Consider the following 22,380-nt stretch of genomic DNA (forward strand, 5'->3'; position numbering starts at 1 on the left):
GGAAATAGCTGTTTGCAACACACAAGGAGGGGATACTTTCCTAACAGCTTACAATTCAAGAATACCAATGTGCACATGATGTATCTCAGGGTGGAGAAGGCCATGGGGGACCTAGTGATAGAACAGGCCCTCGAGCCTCCCCGACCCACTAAGATATACCTCATGCTTCTCCCTCCCTGCCACAAGGACTGGCTTACCTTCCAAACATCTGTCTCTCTTTGTTTCTCTGTTTCTTTGCCTTTGCTTTGAGGAAGGAAGAGGAGCACTGGCTAGGAAACGCTTTTTGTACCGAGAATGGACACTCCTGGATGCTATAATATTGCACAGTTGCAGGCACCCATCCTCTTTTGCAGAGTCAGGGACCCAGAAACTTTCATTCTCGGCATGAAAAGTGTTGCTAGTCTCCTGCTCCTCCCCCCCCCAATTATTTTCACTTAACTACATAATGAGACCTTGTTGTCCCATGGAGCATGCTTGCATGCAAATGGGGTGAGAGAGAGACAGGAACAATCCAGTGAAACCTCTATTTGTGTCTGTGAGTGTATATGGGAGAGAGAGCGATCTTCAGCCAAGGTGCGGGCAACAGGAGCAATCTGAGCAGTGAGGTGTGTGTGTGTGGAGTACGAAGCAAAGTGGGGGAGGGGTGTACAGAGCTGCCTCACCTCACCCCACACCAGCTTACCTGAATGCCCCACCAGCCAGGCACTGAAGCATCGCAACTGCCATCGCAACGAGATAGAGGGGGGAGCTCTCCAAACTCTGTGTGTATGTGTGTGTATGTATGAGAGAGAGAGAGATCCATGCTTTAGTCGGGGCATTCAAATTGTGGTGGTGTGGGGCGAAAGAGCCAAGCTGAGCAGCCATTTTTCTCCTCATCCTCCCCACTCAAACAGTGCAGGCTCTGTCAGACAGCAGGGCTTCTCATTTCTCCCCCCAGCGTGGCAAATTCTAACTTCAGTCAGGACATTTAAGCTGCTGGTGGCTGCAGCCACTTATTATTATTTTTTTAATTTTAAAATACTTTATTAAAGTTCAAAATAATCACTTAATGATTGCCCCTTCCCCAACCAGCCAGCACCGCCTGACCTGCTCCCTGCTGGCTAGTGCATAGCCTCGGCGTTCTTCTCCTCATTCTCCCTGCCCAAGTGGCAGGAGGCTCTGCGGGACAGGGTCTCATACCTGCCCTGGCGCTGCAAATTCTGGTGGGCCGGACATGGGTGTGAAGGACCTGGCTCATGTAAGTGAGCAGCACACCAGGGCCATGGACGGAATTGGTTCCTGCAACCGGCCGATTCCAATTCCATGGCCAGCCTTACTGTTTGAAGGCTGAACGAAGCCTTCAACTGAGGGAGGAAGCACTGCAAGAACAGGCCCTTCACACCCGTGTCCAGCCCACCGGAGTTTGCTGCTCTGGGGCAGGAATGAGACACTGTCCCGCGGAGCCTGCTGCCACTTGGATGGGGAAGACAAAGAGAAGAATGGTAAAGCTTTGCCCCGGTTGGCAGAGAGCAGGCCAGGCAGTGCTTGCGGGCTGGCTGGCTGGGGGAGGGGCCAATCATGGCTGCTTAGGTGGCTTTTGCCTCCAGAAGCTTATATACCCTGACTGAAGCTGGAATTCACCACACCGGGGGAGAAATGAGAGGCCCTATTGTCCCGCAGATCCTGCACTGCATGAGTGGGGAGGATGAGGAGAAAAATGACTGCTCAGTTAGCTCTTCCTCCCCCACCCCGACTGCCAGCAGCTTGAATGCCGCAACTAAAGCAAGGATCGTGCTCTCTCTCCCCCCCCCCTCTCACACACACACAGAGCTTGGAGAGCCCCCCTCCTGTCTCTGTCTAGCTGTGGCGGCAATTGCAGCACTTCAGTGCCTGGCTGGCAGGGCGTTCAGGTAAGCCAGTATGGGACGAGGGGGGCAGCTCTGCTCCCCTCCCCTTGCTTCATACTCCACTTCCCCCTTGCGGCTGTTGCACCAGTGCATTGCTCAGCCTCCTGCTAAGTTACGGCAGTGAGCAAGGAGAAGATGTGGCAAAGAACGAAGTGAGGCGGAGGGGGTTGGAGGACAAAGCAAGGAAGTGGGTACAGAGCTGCCTCACAAGCCCTGTCCTGCCACCCAGGGCAGACACATCCCTTCACTAACCTTTCTAGCTCCTTTTGCCACCACCGCCACACGCAGAGCAACTAAAGTAGTCTGTGGGACTATGGTAAAAAAAAAAAAAAAATAGTTCAGACCTTCCAACTTCTCACACACAAAAAAATCTCGCGAGGTTGGAAGGTCTAAACTATTTTTTTTTACCATTGTCCCACAGACTAGTTGCTAGGCACTCAGCGATAGAGAACTGGGCCTGTGCGTGTGCCCACCTGCTGGGATGGTGGGGGCCAGACCAAAGTGACGCGGGTTAGACCCTTACAGTTTCCCAGATGGCCACTCTGTTAATCTGAGCATGAACATTTAATCCCACTTTTTCCTACATGAAGAGCTAGGTGAAAACCAATAGACAAATGTTTTGTTACCCTTGAAGAGCTTTGAGTAGAGGTTAAGAATCAGAGAAAAGTAGTAGTTGCAATTAATTGTGTAAGGTCTAATCTGAATGATCCACATAGAAGAATCAGCAAATATTGATGTAACTTTTCATCATAAGAAATATGACCAATTTCTATTCATCTCATCTACAGTTAGTACTTGGGCTGCAACAATTCTTTTATTTTTTTATAGTGCTTGGAGCATCATTGACTGTTTTGTTTCTTGGAAAGTCTACTGCAGCGCTGTCAAACTCCCAGCCCATGGGCCAGATGCTCCCAGCCCATGGGCCATGCCCATGCCTGGTTTAGCAAAGGGGAAAAAAGTCCAGATATGTTATATGATGCCATGGTGACTGTTAGGGTTTGGGGATTAACCCCTAGAAGAGTATTGCAGCAGTAGTCAAGCCAGGAAGGGCCCAATGAGTATACACACACTGAACACAAACACTGTTTGTAGTTTAAATAGTTTTAATCCAGTTAGAGTTTAAACATTGTCATTCAGTCCATTAAGTCATTCACAGTATTTCCATCCAGTAAGACTCACTAGTATAGTCCAAGTTAAGAGTCCTTGCAATATCTTTATCAGCCGATAAAGATATCTTCTCCTCCTCCGGTTTCACTCTCCAGAGAAACAAACGCTGGATATTCAGCAAACAGTAGCAAACAATAACAGTTCAGTCACAGGCACTCACAGTCAGTAATCTCAGTTAGTCGCAGCAGCACACAGTTACAGTCAGTTACAGACAGACAGTTCAGACAGCATCACAGTAAACTTTCCAGCTTCTAAAGCTTCCTTATATTGTAACTTCTAACCGCACCCTTAATCGGCTAATTGCCTGCTGCATTGTGCTTAAAGTGACAAGCACTTAAACCATGATATCTAAGTTTTATATATTTATTCACCCAAACCATATTTGGTATCAATGTTATACCTAACATACTCCCCTTTTGGGTGAAATAAATATATAATACCTTACAATCTTATCCCATATTTTTCACAACTCTCCTGGTGCTTACTGGCACCTTGGGCTTTAGTAAAATTATCAGCTAAATTGTCCTCCGACATACAGTACTCTAGCTGAATCATCTTACTTCTTACAGATTGTCTCACGTTTAGGTATCTTAGATCTGTATGCTTGCTTCTTGTTTTTACTCCAATATTTGTGGCCATTTGAATTGCTGCCTGATTATCTTCATGTATAATTATAGGATAATCTACAGTTATACCTATATCAATTAACATTTGTTTATACATTATTAATTCTGTACATAACAATGATAAACAGGAGAATTCTGCCTCCATAGTAGACAAACTGTGATGCTGTCTGAACTGTCTGTCTGTAACTGACTGTAACTGTGTGCTGCTGCGACTAACTGAGATTACTGACTGTGAGTGCCTGTGACTGAACTGTTATTGTTTGCTACTGTTTGCTGAATATCCAGCGTTTGTTTCTCTGGAGAGTGAAACCGGAGGAGGAGAAGATATCTTTATCGGCTGATAAAGATATTGCAAGGACTCTTAACTTGGACTATACTAGTGAGTCTTACTGGATGGAAATACTGTGAATGAATTAATGGACTGAATGACAATGCTTAAACTCTAACTGGATTAAAAACTATTTAAACTACAAACAGTGTTTGTATTCAGTGTGTGTATACTCTGGGGCCCTTCCGCTCTCGTTTGAATTGCTGCCTGATTATCTTCATGTATAATTATAGGATAATCTACAGTTATACCTATATCAATTAACATTTGTTTATACATTATTAATTCTGTACATAACAATGATAAACAGGAGAATTCTGCCTCCATAGTAGACAAACTTATATGCTGTTGTCTTATTGACTTCCAGCCTATTAATGTATTACCCAGCATTATGGCTGTTCCTGAAGTCGACTTTCTAGTGTCTCTTTCTGATGCAAAGCTAGCATCTGCATATGCACTCAGAATTAAATCACCCTTTGGTTCTAAATACAATGAATAATTCATTGTCTTTTTAAGATATCTTAATATCCTCTTAGCTGCAATCCAGTGTCTTTCACATGGTGCAGAATTGAATCTAGCCAACTGATTCACACAGTACGATATATCTGGTCTAGACCAATTACTAATATAACTCAAACTACCTATTAAAGATTGATAAATCACCTTATCAAACTCAGGGCTTTGTACATCAGTGTTGCTAAACTCCTGACTCATTGGAGTCTTAGCCGGCTTACAAAGCTCCATCTTGTAATCTTTTAGCAATTTGCTTATCTTATCTTCCTGAGATATCTTAAAACCTTTCCGTGTTTTCTTTATATTTAAACCGAGATACTTCTTTATCTCCCTAATTGCTTGATCTTTATTCTCTTTCCTAATGATGCTATTATTTTATTTGCTTCATCATTAGTTTCAGTTATCAAAGCAATATCATCTGTGAATAGTAATAATAATGATACTTTCCCATTTGTCTCCCTCTTAAACAGACATGGATCGGCTAAACCAGATTTAAATCCTATATTGTCTAGTTCCTTTACAATATACTGGTTCCATTCATAGCCTGATTGTTTAAGACCATAGAGACTTTTCTTTAACAACCAACAATCATTATTATCCTTATTTTCACTTTTAATACCATCAGGTTTTTCATATAAATAATATGTTTTAATGGGGCGTGCAAGTAAGCAGTTTCCACATCTAAATGGTTAACTATATAGTTTTTACTAGCTGCCCACACTAAAGCTGCCCTCAAGGTTGCTGCCTTAAGACTAGGTGCAAACACCTCATCATAGTCATTAGCATTCTGCCTAAAACCTTGGGCTACTAACCTTGCCTTATGGATTAAATTACCATCCTTATCTATTTTTACCTTAAATATCCATTTGCAGCCAATGGATTTCTTTCCTGCAGGTAATTTGGCATTTTCAAACACCTTCATATCTCTTAAAGAATTTAGTTCCTTATTCATTGCTGCATACCATTTTTCTTTTTCCTTATTAGGATACTTTTTAATTTCTTCAACAGAATTAGGAACTTGATTAATCTGGCACACTGTGTTAGCCTGGTACCTATCAGGCGGTCTAGATACACGTGTAGTTCTTCTGGGAATTACAGGGCTTACAGGAGGACTTTGTTGAACTACTACCTGTTCATCTTCCTCATCCTGTTCAGCTATTGAATCTGTTTCTTCCTTTATGGGCACTATTTCATCCTGTATTTGTCTCTTTACTTTATTTTTAAAGTTACAGGGATAACTAATGGGTTTTCTATAGGATTCAATAATTACATCTTTATTGGCATCCTTTTCTAATTTCTCCCATCCTTCATGTTCTAGAAATTGGGCACTAGCACTACATAACACTTTAGATGTGCCTTTCTCCCAAAATCTATATGCCCTATGGTTTGCCTGATAACCAACGAAGAAAAATCTTTTAGCTCTATGTTGCCCTTTTTTTCTGAGTTGTGCAGGAATATGCACCCATGCTGGTGCACCAAATGTGTGCAGGTAACTTAGATCAGGTTTCCTGCCATGCCACCTGGTGAATGGAATTTCACCTGTTGTTGTATTAACAACGTTGTTCAATATGTTATTAGCACACATTGTAGCCTCCCCACAAAGAATCAGGTAACCCAGAATCATTTAACATTGTTCTAACCATTGCCTGTAGTGTTTGGCCTCTTCTTTCAATAAAAACATTATGTTCTGGCCTGTATGGAGCAGACTTCTTATGCTCTATTCCAGCTACCTTAAGTCTGTTCTGGAATTTGTTATTAATAAATTCCGTGCCATTATCTGTCACCAGGGTTATCAGTTGCCTTTTAGCCTTTCTTTCAGCAAACCTAAGCCAATTGAAAAAATGTTGATATGTTTCAGTTTTGCTTTTCATTAAATAGCAAAACCCATATCTAGAATAATGATCCATAATGCTCAGTATATATCTAGCACCTCCCATACTGGGTTTCTTTGGACCTATTATGTCTGCAAATACTACTTCTAAAGGTTCTTTTGTTTTGAAACCATTTAGCCTATTTGCAGGCAATACTTTGCTCTTATCTTCACAGCAAACATTACAACGCAAATATTTATCACAATGTTTTAACCTTATTCCTTCAGATAACTCAACTGTACGTTTTAGCATTTTAAAATTTACATGCCCCAAACGCCTATGCAATAAATGGATACATTCATCATGAGGCTTTATATTATTAAATACAGTTTGAGCCTCCCCTTTCTTACTATTATCTAAGACATATAATGTTCCATTTAAAGCTGCAGTTACCCTTTTGTTATTTTTTTCAATTATGCAATTATTATCTTTAAAAGTAATTACATAACCTAATTTATCTAATACCCTTACTGAAAGCAAATTAAACTTTAGTTGCGGTACATACAACATTTTTATATCCTGGTTTATGTACGGACAACGTGCAAAACCTTGACCTTTCGCTTTCAGGTTCCAGCCGTTGGCAAGAGATATATGTTGAGAGCTTTTAGACATTTTTATAAATTTTGTCTTATCTCTTGTGATGCAGTGGGATGCGCCACTGTCAACCACCCATAAATTATTCTTCACATCAGAGTTGCTAAACGTGGCTAGTTCAAATGCTTTCTTTGGCTTTTTTTACATTCTGGCTTTTTCTCTTTTTGCAGAACCTTGCCAAATGTCCTCTGCCTCCACAATTAAAACACTTTTTAATTGTGTATGCTGTTGAAGATAAATTTTCTTCTTCCATGTGCTGTACTTTGCTTTGCTGGTTTCTTTCAAGCTTTGAAGATAATTTCTCTTCTTTCTTATCTTCTCTCAGCTCGTCACGCTCACGCCTTCTTCTGGCTTCTTCTAGTAGCCTGCCTGTAATCTCGGTTAATGAGAGGCTTTCTTTTGGCAATACCTCTAACGAAGTCACATAGTCATCATAGCTTTGATCTAATGAAGATAATATTATGTAGACTTGCTGCAGTTCATTAAATATAAGCTCTTTTTCTTGCAAATCTTGAAAAATGCTCTTCATACAGTTTAAATGAACTAACATATCTCCATTCCTCTGAAGATGCGTTCGAAAAAGCTTCCGTGTAAGATTTATATGTGCTCCTACACTGTCCCGAACATAAATCTTCCTGAGGTTCTCCCAGCAGTTTGCAGCATTTTCTTCTCCACGAATATGGACAAGCTGCTGATCACAGAGAGTCAGTCCTATGATGCATAAAGCCTGCTCATTCTTCAGTTTAAAGTCTTGTAACTTTTCGTTATCATCATCATTAGCAGGATCCCAGCTACTCACATCTGGTGGGTTTGCTATAATGTCCCACAAACCTTCTCTGCGTAGAAGTAAACTACATTTCATTGACCATGAAACATAGTTTGTTCCATCCAGCCTGGATATCATGGACAGTTGTGACAAATTTACTTGTGCCATTACTCTTCAGATATTTTGACTATTTTAAACTAATTAAAACAGTTTGTTTTACAGTAATGTGCAACTCACACCAACTCTCTCTGCTATATCCTGGTTAGTTAGACTATGCTGCTGGGCCCATAACCAATGTTAGGGTTTGGGGATTAACCCCTAGAAGAGTATTGCAGCAGTAGTCAAGCCAGGAAGGGCCCAATGAGTATACACACACTGAACACAAACACTGTTTGTAGTTTAAATAGTTTTTAATCCAGTTAGAGTTTAAACATTGTCATTCAGTCCATTAAGTCATTCACAGTATTTCCATCCAGTAAGACTCACTAGTATAGTCCAAGTTAAGAGTCCTTGCAATATCTTTATCAGCCGATAAAGATATCTTCTCCTCCTCCGGTTTCACTCTCCAGAGAAACAAACGCTGGATATTCAGCAAACAGTAGCAAACAATAACAGTTCAGTCACAGGCACTCACAGTCAGTAATCTCAGTTAGTCGCAGCAGCACACAGTTACAGTCAGTTACAGACAGACAGTTCAGACAGCATCACAGTAAACTTTCCAGCTTCTAAAGCTTCCTTATATTGTAACTTCTAACCGCACCCTTAATCGGCTAATTGCCTGCTGCATTGTGCTTAAAGTGACAAGCACTTAAACCATGATATCTAAGTTTTATATATTTATTCACCCAAACCATATTTGGTATCAATGTTATACCTAACAGTGACCACCTGCTTTTGACATCTCTGGTCTTATATGTGTTCAGCGTCAAAAGCTGACTTGACGAATGGTGTAGACTCTCAGGCTTGGCTTTTAAATTGGAAATAAAAGACTGAACAATAGAATTTCATACGATCAAGGTTTAATTTATTGTCTAGAAAAAAGGTTATTGTTTTTATTATTGTATCATATATCATAACAATTTGTGCTATTGCTAATTTAATTACTTATATTTTGAGGAAGTTACACTCCCAATCTTTCACTATACAATTTTTATAGTCATATTATGCAATGTTTTTTTAAAAAAGCACATGCAATGGACATAATCAGTGATAATTATTTTTTCCACATTTAATTTTTCATCTGCTTCCTTGAAATGAGATTAGCAGGTTGAACTTGACAAAAGATTCAAATCATATATGTCTATAGCAGGCGTCAGCAACCTATGGCTCTGGAGCCACATGTGGCTCTTTCATCCCTCTGCTGCAGCACCTGGTCGCTGCTCGGTAAAAGGAAAAAGGACACGGTGCTAAGAGAAGACTCCATGGTGGGGGAACTGGATTTCTAGTCAGCAGAGGAAAAAAGGACGCCATGGTAGGAGACACTATGGTGGGGGAACCGGACTTCCGGTCAGCAAAAGAAAAAGGATGCCACAGTCGGAGGAGACTCTATGGTGGGGGAACCAGACTTCTGGTCAGCTCCAGATGGAATGGGGGCTTCCGGTTAGGACCTTTGTGGCTCTGAGTGTTTAAGGTTGCTGACCCCTGGTCTACAGCAACTGTATCTTTCTTCAGATTCTGTGGAAGATTACTAATATGGTACATTCACACACAGAAAATATAAATTAAATTAAATTCATCTTGTGTACCAATTGTACCCTTTCCTCAAATGACAGGCCATTCAGACAAATATTCAAGTTCTGGTCACCTTATGATTGGATTATTGCAATATGCTCTACATGAGCCTACTGCTCACCACTGCTATACAAGCTGCATTGCTGCCAGTCATCTCCAAGTGTAATTCAAGGGGGATGATTATTACCTAAAAAGTTCTGTATGACATCAAGCCCGCATATGTGTGGGACCACTTCTTTCCAATAATTTCTGTCTGGTCCTTACCTCCCAGCAGAATGGGTGTGCAGCAGATGGGACTACTAAATGCTGCTATCTTGTGGTACTAGGAAAATCCACCATATTTTATTTATTTATTAGGTCTTTAATCCCACTTTATTACTTCATAGGTAACTTGCCTTCTGTGTCACAGTCCCCACTCTCTGAAAAGCATCTCTCCAGAGATAAGGACTGCACCATCTCTCTTATATGTTCAAGAAATCTCTGAAAACCTGGTATTGGAACCCAGTCTTGGGCTGATGTATGAAGAGTTTGTTTAGGGTCTTTGTTTACATTTTAATTTTGTTTCATTGTGATATTTATAAGATTGTTTTAGTCTGGCCAGTTGTTTGATGTGTATCTGTTTTTATGGATTTTCCAGTTTTATATGCCACCCAGAGTCTATTGGAGTTAGGTGGCTGATAAATTCAAACAAACAGAGAAACCAACAACAAGTAACTTCCTATTCTGACCAAGGCTTCCTGAGACATTAACAAACACACTTTAGTCCCAAAAACCTTTTATTTTATTTCAATGGCTGTGAATTATCGTCATTCACAGCCTGTAATGAGTCTCAAACAGTTTGTAAATAGTCCCACAGATGTCTGCCAAAGTCCTTCAGGATAAGTCTGATAAGCACGCACCATTATCTTTCTTGAAATGCTGCCAATGACTAAATTGTCAATTTGTTGTACAATGCCAAACAGAGCACAAATTCAACATGGAGCTTCAGGTTTCAAACCGACCAGTGCGAACAAAGTTGCTTCCTGCAAAGGTTCATGTCCCTTCGCTCTTCCTTTATGCCTTATGGGAGGGCCAATCACCTCCAAGCCTTACTCCCATTTAAGCTCATGCTTACTGCTTCAGTGACTGCACCCAGCTACCTTATTCTCTGTCATCCCCTTCTTCTTATTGCCCTTAATCTTTCCCAGCATTAAGCTCTTCTCTAGTGAGTCCTTCCTTCTCATTAGGTGGCCAAAGTATTTGAGTTTCATCTTCAGGATCTGGCCTTCCAAAGAGCAGTCAGGGTTGATCTCCTCTAGGACTGAACAGTTTGATTGCCTTGCAGTCCAAGGGACTTGCAGAAGTTTTCTCCAGCACCACAGTGTCAAAGGCCTCAATTCGTTGGTGCTCAGCCTTTCTTATGGTCCAACTTTCATAGCCATACATTGCAACTGGAAAAACCATAACCTTGACTATAGGCACTTTTGTTGGCAGGGTGATGTCTCTGCTTTTCAGTATGCTGCCTAGATTTGCTATAGCTTTCCTCACCAGGAGTAAGCGTCTTTTAATTTCTTGGCTGCAGTCCCCATCTGCGATGATCTTGGAGCCTAGGAAAATAAAATCTGTCACTAACTCCATTTCTTCTCCATTTATTTGCAGGGAATTGAGAGGGTTGGATGCCATGATCTTAGTTTTCTTAATGTTGAGTTTGAAGCGAACTTTTTTTTTAAAGCAAACTTTACTGATTATACAACTAAAATAACAAACAAACACATACACAACATAAAGAAAAAAACTGAAAAGAAAACAAATAAAAACAAACAATTCCATTATCAACAGTCTATGGTTCCTTATTTGTTGTCATTAATGGTGTCATATTTACAAATAAGTCTTGTTGCAAATGTGTAATTACTACCTCTATTACAATTTAACAATATTTACTAATATATTTTCTATTTTTGTTCTATCCAATCATACCAACATTGCCAGCTTTTATAATATTCTGATGATTCTTTATCCTTAACTGCTAGGGTTAATTTATCCATCTCTGCACAGGCTGTTATTTTTTGAATGATCATTTCCTCTGTTGGAATGTCAGCTTGTTTCCAACACTGTGCGAAGGCTAATCTGGCTGCAGTAAGAATGTGCAACATTATATATTTAGCTTTTTTAGAAAATTGCCTATTAAATATCCCTAATAGGAAGAATTCTGGTTTTAATTCAATTTGCTCATCATTATTTCCTCTAACCATTTTTTTAATTCTATGCCAGTATCTTTGGGTTTCAGTGCAGGACCACCACATATGAAAGAATGTTCCGTGTTTCTTTTTACATTTCCAGCAATTCAGATTCATGTTAGGAGACATCTTCGCTATTCTTGAAGGGGAGAGGTACCATCTATAAAACATTTTATAGGCATTTTCTTTATATGTTGCTGATTTTGTGATTTTATTATTCCTGATCCAGACATTTTCCCATTCTGATAATGTGATGCTGCGTCCTATATTTCTACTCCAAGCTATCATGTTGCCTTTGACTACTTCCTCTTCTAATTCTATCTCTAATAGATAATTATAGAATTTGGTTATATTATTTTTATCTGGACCGAATAAGATTTTATCTAGTTGTTGTAGCTTACCGTAAATTCCTAAGTTTTTCTTATCCTGACTGTATCTATTTTGAATTTGCAGGTAAGCCCACCGGTCTACTCATAGCCCCTGTTCTTGGAGATCCTGCCAAGATTTTAAAGTTCCTTGCGCATCTAGAAGGTCTTTGTATTTTATCATCTTGTTAAGATCCAAATTATTTGGATGTATCATCGCCTCCATCGTTGAGATCCAAATTGGAATTTTTAGATAATGTTTTTATTTTATTTTATTCCAATTAGCCAATAAAGAGTCTCTAATTATATGTCTGTGGAAATAATTCTGTTTGGTTTTTCCGGTGTCCCATAAAAATGCATGCCACCCCCTCCATAAGTCATGGCCTTCTACGAATAAGATTCTTTTATTCAACAAGTTTACCCACTCTTTCAACCAAAGTAAGGAGGCTGTGCTATAGTATAGTTCCCAATTTGGGAGTGCCATAACCCCCTGCTCTTCATATCTTGCATTGCCTTTAGATTTATCCTTGGTTTTTTGCCTTGCCAAATAAATTTGGTGGTTATCCTATAACTATTAAGTTCCACAAAATAATTTTTATATATTTTTATTGGTATTGTTTGGAATAAATAGATAAATTTAGGAAGAATGTTCATTTTAATAGTTGCAATCCTCCCTAATAGGGAGATTTGCAATTTAACCCATAGCTCTAAGTCTTTTTTGACTTGTTGTAATAATTTACTATAATTATTTTCCATTAGGGTTTTGCAATGAGCTGTCAGCCAAATTTCTAAGTATTTAATTTTTTTTACCACTTGTAGTCTCATTATCCTTTCCAGTTTTAATTTCTGTTTTTCTGTTAGATTTTTAGTTATTAATTTTGTTTTTTCCCTATTAATTTTAAGTCCTGCAACTTCCCCAAATTGATCTAACTCTTTCAGCAGTTCTTGACCTGTTTCAATTGGTTCCTCTATTAAAAAAAAACATATCATCCGCAAATGACTGCAGTTTGTATTCTTCTTTCTTATTTTTCAGCCCCTTTATTCCTGGGTTCTGTCTAATTCATGTAAGCAATGTTTCCAAAGATAATATGAAGAGCAGGGGAGATAATGGACACCCCTGCCTAACTCCTTTCTGTACTTTTATTGGGCATGTATACTCTCCGTTAATCATAATATTCGCCTTTTGTGAGTTGAAAATTGTAGTCACAATGTTTTCGAATTTAGTCCGAAATTCATATTATAAATTTGTTGAATTAGAAATTGCCATTTTAGGTTGTCAAAGGCCTTCTGTGCATCCAAGAATACAAGGGCTTTTTGTTTTTCTAGATGGGCTTTGTAGTATTCCAAGACATTTAACACAATTCTTAAGTTGTTCCTAATTTGTCTATTGGGAAGAAATTCGTTTTAATCTTTATGTATATATTCATTCAGTATTATTTTTAGTCTATTTGTACCTGTTTGGAAAACAAATCAGTTACTACCCAAATAACTGTATTCCCCCCACTTTCAGGTAATTCCACTATAAAATCCATAGAGATTTCCTTCTATGTAGCTGTTGGTCTAGCCACATTTTGTAGTAAGCCTGCTGGTTTACCAGGAGGCCGTTTGGCTGAGGCACAGATAGAACAACTAGCTACATAAGTTTCAATGTCCCTTTTCAAGATAGCCCACCCAAATTGCCTTTTAACCAAGTGTAAGGTTTTCACAAATCCAAAATGACCAGCGGCTTTAGAGTCATGAGCTTGCTGTAATATGTGGTTTCTCAGCTTCGCTGGCATATATAATTTGGCCCCCACCCATGCCAATCCATCTCTAACCATACAGTTATTTGAGTGAGCAAGGAACCAATCATCAAGTTTTAGAGCGTCTCTTAATTGTGCAATCAAATCATTTGATAAATCAACCTCCTTCTTTTTCTGGGCTCTGGTAACCACTGGAGCTGCCAACTGTTTGGTTGGGACAATCGGCCGTACCACTTCTTGGCGAGCACTATTATATTGAGGTAATCTAGATAAAGCATCCGTCATGAAGTTCTTCCCCCCTGGAATGTACTTCAATGAAAAATTAAAGCGTTTAAAGTACTGCGCCCAGCGAACTTGCTTGGGAGACAGCTTCCCCTGCTTCCTCTAGCAGCAGAGAATCTTGTTCTCCAGTTGTTCCCAGGTCTTCTTGGTCGCTGGCTGGATTTGACATTGTGTTGAGACCCCCTCGGAAGAAAATTTGTTAATTCTCCAGGTGGGCTTGTAATGAGAGATTCAGAATAATGTCAGCTGGTGCTCCACTCAAAATCCAAGAAAGAAATACTTAGACTCCTTTAATCAGAGAAAAGATATCTTTTACTGGAAATCAAGTGGTAGCAACAAAAGAATTCTGAATCTGAGAAAACGGGCGCGTAAATCACATATACAAAGTAATGGCAGTGTTCCCACCCCCAATAGTTCAATTGGTTCATCCAATTAAAAGTTGTGTATATCATCATGTGGGCATCTCCAGGTGGTGATGAGGCTTCTGTCTGTTGACGTTAACATAGTTTGATAAAGAGTTGCAGCTGCGCATAGCATAGAATAGAAACCCAAGCAAGAATGTTACCCCCCCAGTTTATACAGTTCTGGTTTGTAACACCTCCATCTCACTTCCCATAACCATTCTACCCCTCCTCCCCCCGTTACTTATGATAGCCGAAAGATGCAAAGCAAAGGGAGAAAATCTTGAAGGCTGACAGCACTGTTCATTTAAGAAGCCATTCTTATATCTTCTAGCTATTCTCTGGAATCCTGCATTCAATTGGGTGCATCTTTCTCTTTTTCTCTTGCCTTTTGCTTCCCTTCTCTCCTCAGCTATTTGCAAAGCTTTCTCAGACAGCCATTTTGCTTTCTTGCATTTCTTTTTCTTTGGGATGGTTTTAGTTGGTACCTCTTGTACAATGTTGTGAACCTCCGTCCATACTTCTTCAGCACCCTGCCTATCATATCTAATTCCTTAAATATATTTGTCACCTCTATTGTATATTCATCAGGGATATGATTTAGTTCATACCTGAGTGGCCTAGTGCGTTTCCTTACTTTTTTCATTTTAAGCCTAAATTTTGCGACAAGAAGCTCATGATGTGAGCCAGTCAATTCCTGGTCTTTTTTTCACTGACTGTATAGAGCTTCTCCATCTTTGGCTGCAGAGCACAAAGTCAATCTGATTTCTGTGTTGACTGTCTGGTGATGTCCATGTGTAGAGCCGTCTCTTGCGTTGTTGGAAAAGAGTTTGCTATCATATTCTCTTGACACAATTCTACCAGCCTGTGCCCTGCTTCATTTTGTACTCCAAGGCCAAACTTGCCTGTTATTCTGGTCATCTTTTGGCTTCCTACTTTAGCATTCCAATCCCCCATGATGAAAAGGACATCATTTTTTGGTGTTAATTCTATAAAGTGCTGTAGGGCTTCATAGAACTGGTCAACTTCAGCCTCTTCAGCACCAGTGGTTGGGGCATAGACTTGGACTACTGTGATACTGAATGGTTTGCCTTGGATTCGAACTGAGATCATTCTGTCATTTTGGGGATTGTATCCCAGTATTGCTTTTCCTACTCTTTTATTGACTATGAAGGCTACTTCATTTCTTCTGAGGGATTCTTGCCCACAGTAGTATACCTGATAGTCATCTGAATTAAATTCACCCATTCCTGTCCAGTTTAGTTCGCTGATTCCTAAGATGTTGATATTCAGTCTTGTCATCTCTTGTTTGACCATGTCCAGCTTGCCTTGATTCATGGATCTTACATTCCAGGTTTCTGTGGAGAATAGATCTTTACAGCATCGGACTTTCCTTTCACTACCAGATGCATCCACAGCTGAGCATCCTTTCAGCTTTGGCCCAGTCGCTTCACTCTTTCTGGTGCTACTAATACTAGCCCTTCCTCAGTAGCATATTGGACACTTTCTGACCTGAGGGGCTCAGCTTCCCGAGTCATATCTTTTTGCCTTTTGATACTGCCCATGGGATTTTCATGGCAAAGATATTGGAGTGGGTTACCATTTCCTTCTCCAGTGGAAATTGTACACTTTACAATTAGTGCCTCAAATAAATATTTCCAAAAGAAAGCCCTACTTATAAGATAAAAGACTTATAAAAGTATGATAAAAAGTATGATTAAAAAAGATAAAAGTATGTGCACTAATAACAGTTTTATTTCTATGGGCTTTTCAGAAGAAGAAAACATTTTAATTGGTGAGTTACCGAAATAATAATCTTGATTATGAGTTTTTATAAATGCAGTTCTTTCTCTGATTAAATATCATAAGTATAGACTTGTTATTTAAAAACCAGGGAGGCGTAATTTGATAGCTATAATGAAACCACTAAAGATTTGTCTCTGAAACACTGTTCTCTTCACATCAAAGAGTTTTCATGACATAATGTTTCTAGCTTTTTTATTTCTACATTCTGCAGGAATTGCACACCTCAATGTACATGCCAGTAATCCTGTATGAATCAGATAACTGGAATATTCATTTTATGTGGATTGCAGATAAATTATACACCAGGCCTTATCCTTGAATTATCAACATTAATGTTTATATAAGGAAAGTATACCCAGTACCTTTTAAAAAAATAAGTTACTCTCTCAGGACAAAACTTGTCTTCTCTGTAGGCACCATGAAAACATGCACAACAGACATCAAATTTATATTGATATAAAGTGATCTTCATTGATGATATTTTAACATATGCACCTTTCTATGTAAGATGAACAATAGAAGTTCCCTCTTTGTACTGTTGTATCCTTAACCTCAGACATTTTATTGACTCACTGAATGGGGATGCACTTTCAAACCTTACTACTCAGTCTTTTCTGCATATCTGTTCTATTCTATTCTATTCTATTCTATTCTAGAATCTACATGCATGATCGTCTGGATTTAGACCAAGTGAAATTACTACTCAATTTTGAAAAAAAGATATGTTACCTGGACACTAAGCATTTAATATAATAGTCATTCTGACCCTAAATTAGCTTCAAGTTATTTCATTACTATCATTCATGTAGTCTTTTATTTTCTAAAATTAAAAAGTTTTAAAATACAATTAATCAGCTTTTGCTTTGGGTTGAAAGACTCCCAAGAATTTTTTAGTTACTCTTCTGAACATGATACATGAATTCCATTTAAAAACAGGAAATATGCACTGTCAGCTAGGAAACTTGCAGCATGCTGATCCATAGCAGCAAAGAATGAAGTATGCTATATAGATTATACAAGTCAAATAATTTAAGATCTTTATCCAATTATACAGATATAAGAAGTTCAGGTTTGGAAATGCAATTTCTTTTGCCAATAATGCAAAAAATAAAATCAGCTGAACATGCAATAGCATTAATGAAGTGTTCAGCTGAGCAAAACTGTAATTAAAAATAAATACAAATCATTTTTCCTGTAATTGAATACGGTTATATATCTAGAAACTGGTAATTTATGCATATGAAAAAACAAAACAAACAAAACCAAACCTCCAGTTAATATAAAGCACTGCAGAGACCAGAATGTCAATGTCTGAGGTTCCACAGAAAAGCATTCTAATGAGTAATGGATTTTGTCAATGATCACCTGTCAATTCTACTATCCCACAATTACTTTTTCAACTATCCAGATGGCTTAAATACAACTCATTCATGCACATAGTTCTGCAATATTTCTGTATTACCCCTTCTAGACCATAGCATCTTTAAAAAAATATTTTAGTAATTAAAAAAATAAAGCATTTGGAAACTTTACTTTGAACATATATTTGCAAATTCTAGAAATTCAATTCTACAGATTAGGTTTTCATTCATATTTGTTCTTATTTTTGATCTACATTTGTCTGTATGTATCCTGCTAATCCAGATCTAATTTATGAGTTATACCCAATAGCTAAAATTGTAAATTTGTAATCATTTTTTAAAAAACAATATAATAACCACCTAAAGCCTTATTTTGTTAATATACAGTATAAGAGGCCAGCTTTTTCTTCTGTTATCAACTTTCTATCTGTTGATTTTTCCAACAATTTTCATAGAATAAATCTGAATAAAGCTCCATCACTTCATTTTTATACAACTGATGATAGATGACTGAAGTAAAGTGACTGAACTGAGAAAACAAATCATCTACCAAAAATCATCTCTCCCCACCCTACTAACCTGCTTTCCAGCTCCGTTCTCCTGTTTGTCATGGCTGATTTACAATCCAGGTCATCAAGTTATTATAACACAAGTGTGAATTAAGAATTTCCATGTTTTGCACGCTTAAAATATAACAATTCATATTTTTTGTGGAAAAAAAGTTTTAGAAATTTGTATGTAAAATTACAAGTTAGAAAATTCTCAAGTAACACTGGAAATGGATGTAAATAAAACATCACTGAATTTTGAAAAGGTCACCTGTTACAGGAAAATAGTAGTTCCTTATTGTTTCTTTCCTATTTGATTGTGCCAGACTGTTAAGGTAAGACATATTGACTAATCTAATATCAACTAATGATATATAACTGTACAGTGCAATTTGTATTTTAAGTTGTAAAACACTGCTAAGAACATATAAACAGAAAACAGTATTTTTTTTCTCACACTAAAATTCCCAATTGCATTTTTAGGGAAAAGAATCAGTGTCTCTCATTTGCATTATGATAATATTTGATGTCTTAACACCAAACTCCACTTACATAGACTTCTGCAGTAAACAGTAAAATAAAATTGCTCAATTGAAGTTTATGTTATTTTTATTTCCATGTTGCCCTTTATTTTTATGAAGATTTAGACATTAGCAGCATTGGAGGCTTCACAACCTTTCTTAATCCAGTTTTTTTTTTTAATTATGCCAGAAATTAAACAAAACAAGGAATCTGTCTATCTGTCTGTCTATTTGATAAAATATTCAATTCTCAAAGAAAATGTAAGAAAGATATGAGCTAAGCACAAGAGAGTTCATTAATTTTGATTAGCAATATAATTTTGTACTCTCATTTCATATAATTATACCCATTTTATATTAGAAAAAAAATACCACAGCTTAATGTTTTGCCAATGGCTTATATTACTACAACTTTCCTCCACTTATAAAAAATGTAATTTCAGGTTTCAGAGTAATATTATGCTCCACAATTTAAATTACATACAAAACAATAGTTAGTCTCTAACCCTAACCACAATTGAGCCCAAAACTTATGTTGCTACCAAGATCGTTAAGTGACTTCTGCAAAAGAAATGTCTGAATTTCAAAAACTGCAGTGTGCTCACAGAATTTTGGTGGCCAAGTGTGACAGCTGATGTCAAAGATTATGTTTTATTCTGTCACGTTTATTGCCAAGCTAAGACTGTCACAATTAAGATAGCTCATTAGCTCTGCCTGCTCCCTTTCCCTTTGGACCATGGGAGAAGTTTTGCCTGGATTTAATTACCATGTTCCAGCCGTTCAAGGTTACATTATCGTGTTGATGGTAGTTGCTTTGTTTACCAAAATGCCGATCATTTGATTTCATATGAGAGCTCTGATCTGAATCAACATTTTGGATGCCCTTTGTCTTCAGTTTTCATCTGGTCACCATTCATGATCTAATGAACAATTGCAGAAGATAAACACATTATTTGAACAGTATTTTCAATGTCTCTCTCCCTTTTATCAGTAGAATAGACATCTAAAATATCTGACTTATCTAAAAGACCTACCTCTTTCTAAAAACATGGTCTAGAAGAAGTTATATAGTCTCCTGAGACCTGATGGTAGTCCCTTCCAAGCAGTGGTGGGATTCAAAATATTTTACTACCAGTTTGGTGGGCGTGGCTTGGTGGGCATGGCAGGAGAAGGATACTGTAAAATCTCCAGTCAGAAGTGGTATTTGCCAGTTCTCCGAACAACTCTGCAGGTGTTTATTCTAACCCCCCAAACAAATCTTCAGAAAGCAGTCCTGTTGCACAGGTCCAGATTCCAAGCAAATCCAATGGCACACATGAAGTCCAGGAAAGCAGTCCTGGAGTCAAACAGGCCAAGATACATGGCACAAACACACAAGGCACAGAACTGGGCACATTGCTCCAGCAACAATCAAGTCCTCAGGGCAGGGTAAAGTAGACAATGCCAGTGCAGCCCTTCATGAGAGCTGCTCCTCAGGAATAATCTTGTTGACTGGCATAGTGCCTGTCTCCTCTCTGCTCTACATGTCTCTGGATCCGCAAGAGGTGTGGACTTCACCTCTTCCTCATTGCTAGCAAGCAACATCTGCTCCTGGTCCTAGCCCAGGGGTTGCCAACCTTTTGGACCTCAGGGACCACCAAACTCATAATTTTAAATCCTGCGGACCACTAATATGAATTTTGACTGACAGTGGTTTTCTGTCAAGAGTCTGGGGGAGAGAAAGAAAGACTTTTGCTGCTTTCCTTGCGTGCAGCCAAAAAGCAGAAGAAGAAAGAAGTGGAAAGAAGCAGCCCAGTGGCCAGGCGAGGCGTGTGGGGTGAATGGAGCAAGTTTTCCCCCGCCCTTTCCCCGCTCCCCTCTCTTCCTCATTTTGTTCGCAATGCAAGCGATGCAAGCCTTGTGTTCCTGTGGGCCATGTGGATGGCACAGCCTTATGTTCCCCCGCAGCCTGGATTAATTGGGGGGTGCTTTGGGGTGACTTTTCTCTGCAGACCACCAAATTTTTCTCATGGACCACCAGTGGTCCCCAGCCCACTGGTTGGTGACCACTGTCCTAGCCTAGAACCTCCTAGCCAACTTGCTACAGCTGCAGCTCACAGAATATAACATTAAAACGGTGATGAAGGACTTTGTTTCTTAGTATAAACAAGTAATAATAAATTAAGGTGATGTTAACATTGTTCACTGTAATACTTAAAAGTTTAGTTAAGATAAATGTTAGCTATGAAATGCTTGTAGCTTAATAGTAGAACTTGTAACTATGAGATTGCTTAGATTCCTTTATTGTTGAATTATAAGGTGTTTTCCCTGAGTTTCTAAAAGGCTAAGAATCAAAAGCCATTCTCAAAGCTTTGAATATCACAGTTTGCCCAACAGAATTTACCATAGACAAATTCATGATTAAATTCTAGGAGTACTTTTGCATATACAAATGAAGATAATGGATATAAGGTAATTATTACTAGAACTGTAACTCTTTTTAGACTACATTAACCAAAATACATTGGAAGTAAGTTTAAGAGAGGAAATATCTGTTTCGCCAGTAAACTATTTTAGACGAATTTTGAAAATACTGGGAATGCAGTTAACTAACTTAAGTGGAGATAGCAGAGGAATTCATGCTTCTTATTATGCTAAATACATGATGATTTTCATAAATAGTTCATAAATAGTTTGAATGCATACCAGATATGACTAAACAGGACAAAGCCATTCCATTATATTGTCCAACTCAGTCCCAGCCAAATGTAGATAGGCTGGTTAAAAATCACAGAGAAAAATTTATAAATCAATCATCAATTTGTAAATGCATATATTGATATCTAGGTTTTTTGCCCAAGAATTAAGGACCTATGCAATAGTAGTATTCTAATTCAATATGATAATCAAGGCTCTTGCTAGCAATATGAATAACAGTAAGTAAGTAAAAAGGAAAGGTTGCAGCAAATGGCAGATTTGGTCCAAGAATCAAATAAAAGTAGAATATAAAGAAACATGAAGATAAAATTTATCATATAAGTTGTGTTAGCACTGAGTCTCCTACTGGGAAGACCATAGATACTAATATTTCTTTTTCCTTTCTTTTCAAACACAGCTGAAGATGAATATCTCTCCTTTAGTGATGTCAGATTTAGCAAAAACCTCAGCTGCAGTCAGGTTTTTCCCCATGTAAACAGCCTGGCAAGCCTTTGACTCTATAGGTTGCCAATGTGTAGTTCCTGAAGGTTACCTTAGTTGAAGAGCCAAATTTCTATACTAGAATAGGTGATGGCAAAATGCGGACCTAAGTTTCTCTAATTTTGGCACTTTAGCATCTCAATGATAAACTCTGCTTCTTCAGATGAAGAAAATGTGGACCATGATACTAGGCTCCTAAATATATCAGGCTGATCAATACTGCAGACTGAATTCAGATTAAATGGGACATTGGTCCAACAGCAATTAAAATTCTATATTATGTAATTAGGTACTGTATCTGACAGTTAAATAAATATATATATATATGTTATATATATATATATATATATGTTTATATATATAAAATCACCTATGCAGCACTTCTAATTTGCAGTGTTCTTATCAGGATGTACAGAACATATTAAGCTTTTACTTACCAAATGTGAAACGTTCTAAATATGAACATGCCAGGGGTGGGA

At 38.3% G+C, this 22,380-nt stretch overlaps 2 protein-coding genes across 3 annotated transcripts in view; one reads left to right on the plus strand and one right to left on the minus strand.

Annotated features, from left to right (window-relative positions):
* IMMP2L (inner mitochondrial membrane peptidase subunit 2) overlaps positions 1 to 22,380 on the minus strand; it is a 134,321-nt gene that overhangs the window by 47,413 nt on the left and 64,528 nt on the right. The window lies entirely within an intron of this gene.
* LRRN3 (leucine rich repeat neuronal 3) overlaps positions 1 to 22,380 on the plus strand; it is a 41,599-nt gene that overhangs the window by 15,429 nt on the left and 3,790 nt on the right. The window lies entirely within an intron of this gene.

This window comes from Notechis scutatus, chromosome 6 (genome assembly GCF_049901735.1).
Source record: "Notechis scutatus isolate UNSWTSFEM ecotype Mainland chromosome 6, rNotScu1.2, whole genome shotgun sequence".
NCBI lineage: Eukaryota > Metazoa > Chordata > Lepidosauria > Squamata > Elapidae > Notechis > Notechis scutatus.